Source organism: Hyaena hyaena, unplaced genomic scaffold (genome assembly GCF_003009895.1).
Source record: "Hyaena hyaena isolate Hyena2069 unplaced genomic scaffold, ASM300989v1 scaffold_336, whole genome shotgun sequence".
Classification (NCBI taxonomy): Eukaryota; Metazoa; Chordata; class Mammalia; order Carnivora; family Hyaenidae; genus Hyaena; species Hyaena hyaena.
The window spans coordinates 1237102-1245594 of record NW_024080969.1 but is presented as its reverse complement, the minus strand read 5'-3'; positions in this window follow the sequence as shown (position 1 = coordinate 1245594).

Here is an 8493-nt window from a genome sequence, read left to right as displayed (position 1 = left end):
GCTTTGCCAACACAGCCTGAGGATAATTTCCTAACCCTTGCCTGCAAGTAAATTTTTACCCCAAATCTCTCCTACATAGAAGTTTCCATAATTGCAGAAATTCTGGGTCGTTAAAAAGTAATCTCAACATATTATGTATGAAACCTGCTTTTTACTTCTGCTTCTGTATTGTATTGATGGAAGAATCACAAGAGGCTGTAGGTTTAGACAAGGGGAGACTTAAGGTCTTGTGATAGGAGTTTCCTCAGGAATTAAGAAAAATATGTCAGTTGCTGCATCCATTGTTTTGGACGTGTGTTCATGAAAATTGAGAGCTGGCTGTCACCTGCTGGCTTTGCAGCTCCTGATAGGGTTCATGCCTTCTGTGCTTTCTAGTCCAGCACTCCCTCCATTCTGCAAAGAACAATATCTCTTATGCAGATACAAACACCCATAAGAGCAAAGTTAACCTTCTTGGGACTCAAGGTCTGGTTCACACTTTCCTGAGACAGAGGAAAGCAAAGATAGATAGATAGATAGATAGATAGATAGATAGATAGATAGATAGATAGATAGACAGACAGACAGACAGACAGACAGATGGATGGTTTAAAATGAAGAAATTTCACACCCCCTTCCATATCTCAGCAGCTTCTACATTGTACACTGGTAATAAGCAGTTATGATAAGGAGATGGCAATGAGTTTATTCATTCAGCAAATATTTAAGTGTCTGGGTGTCAGGCCATATTTTATGGGCTAAACTTGTGGAGCTCACAGGGAGGTCAGAATAAGTATATGTCAGGGAGTAAGGTGTTCTTTGATGAAAAGTAACACAAACTAAGAGTACATTTTAGGTAGACTTGTCAGAAAAGACCACTGTGTTAGAGATTATTTGGGCAAAAGCCTGAAGGACATGAGGGAGCAGCTATCTCAGAAAAGAGCGTTATAGGCAGCGGTGAACCATATGTGCAAAGGCCCTGAGGATTGACAATGCCAACAAAGTAGTCTCCATGAAGAGAAGATAATATCACAGAAAGAGTGAAGAAGGCCTTGATCTGTAAAAGCAAGGCACACCATGAATGATGAACTGTTTTGAGTCCTTAACACTTCACTGAGCTTCATAAATCCCTTCAATGTCTATGTGCCCCATTATTTTTTATCAGAGGTCTAAGGTAATTTATTAGCAGGCAGTAGTTAATGGTTACTTGCAGGTAAAATTATTCCCCATTTTTACATTATCTGCCAGGTCATTTTACCCGTTTTACATTATCTGCCAGGTCAAATGTTAAATCTGTCACAGAAGCACATTACTTACTGATTTGACACAAAACCACCGGGTGGGAGGGGATAATAAAGCAGGCTTAATGTCTTTTTATTAGGTTGGGACTATCAACAAAATTAAGGTGTAAACTTGAGATCAAGAGTAGCCAGTACATGCAACTTCCAAACTAGGGCTTTTGCAGAAAGAGATCAATCAATGGAACAGAAATGAAAGTCCAAGGTCCACCAAACACCCCCTCTCTCCTCACATACACAAAGAATTTCTTGCAAGATAAAAGGTAGCATTTATAAGCAATGGGACAATGTGGATTGTTCAATTAATGGTGATGGTACAACTGGTCAGAAAATGGAGAAAAAATGCAGATGTATCACTACTTATGCCAAAATAGACCACAGGGAATCAAAAGGTAAGAAAATAAAACTGTAAAAGTTATCAAAAAGAGTACTGCAATTTAAAAAACTAATAGTGGGGGGGCGCCTGGGGGGCTCAGTTGGTTAAACATCTGACTTCGGCTCAGGTCACGATCTCACGATTCGTGGGTTCGAGCCCCGTGTTGGGCTCTGTGCTGACAGTTCAGAGCCTGGAGCCTGCTTTGGATTCTGTATCTCCCCCCATCCCTTCCCCTCCCCTTGCTAATGCTCTCTCTGTCTCTCTCTCTCTCTCTCTCTCTCTCTCTCTCTCTCAAAAGAATAAACATTAAAACTTTTTTTAAAAATAAAAATAAAAAATAATATTGGAGTGGAGAAAGGTATATTAGCTAAAGCAAGGTATATAAACCAAAAGCATCAAAAAAATTAATAACTATTACTACATTAAAATTTCAAAATCATAAAACAGCAAAAAGACAAATATGGTAGAAAAACACAACATGGTGCAACAGGTAAATTCCTCCATCCATAAAAAGTTCTGACAAATCAATATTAAAAAATACAAATTATCTCTTCCTCACCCCCATAGTACAAAAAAGTGTGGATAGACACTGGCAGGAAGAAAAATGTAAATGGCTTTTAAATGTATGTGCAGGGCCACCTGGCTGCATTCAGATCATATCACAGTTTGGTTTGTGAGTTGGAGTCCTGCATCAGGCTCTCAGCTGTCAGTGCAGAGCTCACTTCAGATCCTCTGTCCCCTTCTCACTCTACTCCTCCCCTGTTCTCATTCTCTCTCTCTCTCTCAAAAAAAAAAAGTATTTGCAAATGCACTTTCGAAATTAAATTTAAAACCATTAAATAACATTGTATCATATTAAATACCAAAATGTTTGAAAGCAAAAGTGATGGTGAGGGTGTAAGAAATAGCCCTTCCTATGTGATTTGGTAGAAGTGGAAACTGGTACAATCTTTTTCGTGGGCAATTTGTCTACATCCATAAGGATTTAAAATACACATGCCCTTTACATAGCCATTATACTTCAAGAAATGTATCCTAATAAATATGTTCCCATATACATGTAAAAAGAAATGTCTAAGGCTGCAATACAATATGTAACAGGAAAAATTTGGAAACAATTTAAACATTCCCTGAGGAGGAATGGGCTAAATAAAGGACAGCACAATCATGTTGTAATACTGCGCCACCATTAAAAAGATTGAAACTGACTTACTTGGGCTGATAAGAGAAGACTTTCAAGATATAATGGTAAGTAATAAAAGCAGGATGAAGGTATTATAGATATTATGTGTACGTACTCGCACACATAAGAAAAATGTATTAGTAAGGATTCACCCTGGGAAATATCTATCACACCCAGTGTGGCCAAAGTTCATTGGCTTTATTAGCCCATGATTGTACTGCCAGTGAATACCAAAGCAAGAACTCAAATCCAGATCTGTCAGATTCCAAAGCTCAAGCTGTTCATCATGATGCTATATACCATTTGATGATGCTCAAAGGACAAAAGTAGCAAGAAAACAAATAGCAAGACATTTCCAACTTTCTGCTTCCCAAACAACCAGGTGTATAAATAAACAGACCCATAATGGAGGAAATAATGGAATTTTACAGAAGAAAGCCATATTCATCTTTAAGTCCTTCAAGGGAAAAGGCTGATATGATAGAAAAATATTTATCTCTGTCTCCCCTTCCCAGGGATAATCCAAAATACACTAGAATTCATCAACATTGAGAACATTTTGTCACTTACATGAGTTTTAGGTACAAAGCCCACTCGGGTAGAATTCTTACCTTCTGGCCATTCACGAGACCTGGTGTTTTCCTTACTGGCCTCTACTAAATTCCACCCAGTTTAAACATTAAATAAATCCCCAGTTTGTTTGACAGCACTGAGTGTCAAATAAACCTACGTATCTACTGCCAGATATATAAACATCCTTTCAACATGCTGCCTACTCATTGGGAAGAAGTGAAAAGTCCCAGATGAGTTCTGAAATCTGCAGGCTTAGAATCTGGCAAAACTGCATCCCAGTCCTTGTGTTAATTTTTTCTATGCCAAGACCAATCATAATAGCTGCCTCACCCTCAAGAATTGCCTTTCCTTTGGGAACAAATTCTAATTCACAGGGGTACGCCAGAGCCCAAAGGCTGTCCCTATGCCCCATGACCCTGTCACCCAAATGATGCACAGTAAGCCATAGAGACCAGAATCCTCAGCTGAGCCAGTCAAATTCTCTATCCCAAGTATCTCAAGTTTAGAACAAAGTCTCCAGGAGCCTGTTTCATTACTGAGTCAGTTGATAGCAGCACCCTGGAGAGCAAGTTCATGATTCCTTGCTGCTGCGGTTTCCCTGGCATCTACCTTCTTCAGGCTTCACAACCGTACTCCTTCAAGAGGGTCAGTGTCCTTTTACTTCAGGTTCTCCAGATTCAGTCTCCATTGTTTTCAAGAACAACAAAACAACATGAACGATTTGCCCCTGCTTGGTGCCTGCCCAATACCAATCTCCCATTTCCTTTACTAGCAGAATCCTGATTTTGTTTGGCCTGACAGTATGTCCAGTTACATACTCTATCTTTCATCCTTCACTGCAGCAACAGGTGGTCATGTGACCCAGTGTTGGCCAGTGAAACAAGTGGAGGTCGCAGGTGGAGCTTCCTGAACACCTCCTCAAAAGTGATGGGACACTGGGGATTTTCATCTCTTGTCTTCTGCACTCCCTCTTTCTTGGCTAGAAAGCAGATGTGATGTCCAGAGATGGACCCACTGTCTTGTAACCCTGTGGTTGGGGGCCACACACTGAAGATGGCAGTACAGGAATAGAGAAGAAGCCTGTGTTCCTAAAGACACCTTTGAACAATGGTGCCAGCCCCATCTCATGAGTACTGTCTTTTTTAAAGTTTTATTTTTTTAGATAGAGCATAAGCCTTGGAAGAGGGGCAGAGGGAGGGGAGGGAGAGAGGAGGGGAGGGGAGAAAGAGACATAGAGAGAGAGAGAGACTATGAATCCCAAGTAGGCTCCACATTCAGTGTAGAGCCCAACATGGGGCTCGATCCCATGACCCTGGGATCATGACCTGAACTGAAATCAAGGGTCAGATCCTCAATCGAGTGAGCCACCCAAGGACCCCTCATGACTTCTTATGTGAGAAAGATAAAACCTCACCCAGTTAAGTAATTTGGACAGGTTTCTGAAACAGACAAACACAATCCGAAGAGACACACCACCTGTCCTTCGGTGAAGTCTCCTACATGCACTCAAAACAACTAGATTCCACATAAAGCATATGTTTGATTTCAGTGCTGGACTCACAGAGGCAACACACATATGCACTCCCCTTAAAAAATGGAGCTTGAGCTAGAGCCATGAGCAGGAAGCACATAAGAACAGTATGGTTACACTAAGGGTGAGGTGTTTTATACAGTGTTTCAGTTGTAAGACAAGATCTTATGTTTATAGCAATTTGGGGTAGAAGATAAATCTCCATTTCATAAAATAAGCTAAGGAGTCTGAAATGAACTCAACGGGTCCTCATAGTGATAGTGCTCCCTTTTGTAGCATAAGGAAAACAATTGCAAGTCATCTCTGGATGCATTTACCTTCAAGTGAAAATCAGCCGCATATGTTCTTCTAACCAAATATTACCAGATATACAAGGAAATGAACCATCATGGGGGAGAGTCAGCAGAAATGAACCAGATTTACACTCTTCTTTCCCCAAGGACTTCAGATATTAGAATCAGATTGAGAATTTAAAACGCCAGTTTGTGAAATTATTTAAAAAATAAGAAATGGAATCAGAAGACTACCAAAAATAAACTGGTAGTTTTAAAATGAACCAAATAACTTTTAGCAAAAATAAATAGAATACATATTTTTTATATAAATACTACATATTTACTGCATATTATCATCAATGGGTGGAACAAAAAGAGATTAAACCTTCCTAATTAGAAAATTTGTTGGTTGGAAGGTAGATCTAAAGTAATTACTCAGAATGCAATACAGAAAGACAGAAATGAAAATTCCCAAAATAGAGGCTTGTGTAATTAAAAAGAAAAAGAATGAAAATTCTAAACAAAGTATTAAAATGTTGATTTTATCACATAATCAGCCATGTCTATATGAATACAGGAATTATTTAATAGAACAAAAGGGTAAAAATGATCTTAACATATACAGAAAAAATTATACATATCAATATTTATAAAACCAATCAGCAAAGTAAGAATAGAGATTCCTTAATCCGGTAAAAAGACATGCATCAAAAACTTCTAATAAATAGTATACTTAACACTAAAAGGATAAGACACTTGCTTTAAAGTCAGGAGTAAAATTCATCATTGTTTCTATTTTTTTATTAAACTAGAAATTCTACCTGGAAAAGCAAGACAAAAAATAAAATCAAAGGTCTATTCTGTCTATTGAAATAATCAAGATGCAAAGACTTCTCACTAGCAACAGGCATACCTAACACTCAGATAGTGGTTTCTTTTTTTTTTCTTATATTTTTATTTATTTTTGAGACAGAGAGAGACAGAGCATGAAAGGGGGAGGGTCAGAGAGAGAGGGAGACACAGAATCCAAAGCAAGCTCCAGGCTCTGAGCTGTCAGCAGAGCCCGCTACGGTGCTCGAACCTACGAACGTGAGATCATGACCTGAGCTGAAGTCGGAGGCTTAACCAACTGAGCCACCCAGGTGCCCCCAGACAATGGTTTCTAACACCATTCTTCACTGAAAGAAACATGGGTTCCTAAGGAAAATGACCACCTGCTTGATTCTAAAGTTTAGGCCAGTTTGGGACAAGATGACCCTGACATTTCCTGGAATATTCCAAAAAGTTTGGAGGCATTCAAAAAGTGCCAAGGGCATTTACAAGGGCACAGGAGACAGCTTTAGACACCAAAATAATTCACGCAGTAGAGAAAATCTAAGGATTCATGAGTTCATGCCTATAATAAGTAGACAGGTAAATAGAATAGAATTATTATAAGGGCTGACTGGTGAATGTGGAAGCCATGCTGGAGTTAGAAAAATTAGCATTTTGCAACTATCCTAATAAAGATTGGATCAGGCAAGAAATATCAATGAATGTTAAATATGTAGGCAAATTCTATTGAGGAACCGGATATTTACATGGTCTTTATTAGTTGCAAGGGAAACACATAAGGAACAGTATAGTGGAGAAATCAGACAGCATCGTAACTGGGTGATCAAAATTAACATTACCAAAGAAAGGTGGAGGAGTATCAGGTGCTGCCAGATTTCATGCCCTCAAAGATATACAGCTTATGCAGTGTTCTGGCCAAGAATGTACACCCCAAATGCAATCACAGGGAACCATAGGGCAAACCCAAACTGGGAAACGGTATCTTAAAAATGTGTAGAATGGGTAGCAGTGGGGAAGGCGGGTCAGGTGTCAGGGAGAAGAACCAAAATGCAACGTGGTATCCTGCACTGGATCTTGAAACAGAAAAAAGACGTCAGTGGAAAAACTGTTGAATCTGATTAAAGTCTGTAGTTAATAGTATCATACCAATGTTAATTTTTCAGTTTTGACAAATGTAACATAGAAGATATAAAGATCAGGAGAAGTTTGGTCAAGTATATATGGGAACTCTGTACTAACTTCACAACTACTCTGTACATGTAAAATTATTTCAAAATAAAAAGTTTTAAGAAAAAGTGACCAAAAAAAGGGGGCTGTATTTTTCAAAAATGTCTGTGTTTTAAAAGACAAAGGCCAGGCTATGGAAATGTTTCAGATTTTTTTTAAAGCTAAGGAGCTAAATATGTCTGACCCTAGATCATATCCTGTACTGCTGGATAAAATTGCTATAAAAGATGTGGAATCAACTAAAAAAATTAGGATATGAATCTTAAAGTATGGTATCAATGTTAAATTCACTGATGTTTAGAGTTATATTCAGAAATCTCATGTAATAGAATATATTCAGAAATCTCACTGACATATTTAGGAAAAATGGGGAGGTGTACTGATAAAGCAAAGAGAGTAAGAGGTTAACAATAGATGAACCTGGATAACAGGCACTGAAATGCAATTCTCATACTAACTAGCCAGAATTAACAAGATTGCCCTCAGTTTAGACACCATCCATAAGCTCTGGGGTCCCAGACCTCCTGAACTCTGCACAACTGCTTATAAATTCAGGGTTTTCCACTATCCCTTCGTTTCTGGTAATCTACCAGAATAACTCACAGAACTCAGGAAAACTCTATACTTAGAATTGCAATCTTATTATACAGAATGCACATTAGGACAGGCAAATGAAGAGATGCATAGGGAGAAGTCTGGGAGGACACTGAATGTGAAGTTCCCTGCCCTTAGGACACGTCACCTCGCCAGTATTGATTTATAATTACAATCAAGAGGCTCTGAGTCAGAGTTTTTTGGGGGTATCATTACATAGACATGATCGATTGAATCTTTGGCCACATGATTGACCTCAATCTCCAGCCTTCCTCCTCTACCTCATTGCAGGCAGGCTGATATTATCTAACTCAAAGCCTCATCTAAAATCACATGGCTGGTGTTTGTGGCCTGGCCAGCCCCAATCCTGACTCATTATCTTTAATTTGAATTCAGGAATATTCCAATGAATAATAAAGACCCCCCTGTCTCTCAAAAATAAATGCCAAGGATTTAAAGGTCACTTCCTAGGACCTTTAAATTAAACTTACACAATGTGATGATTTGATGCATATATATATCGCAAATGCTTGCCTTAAGTTTAGTTAACATATCCTTCACCATCCTTCATCGTATGTGATGATTTGATGCATATATATATACATATATATATAGCAAAATGC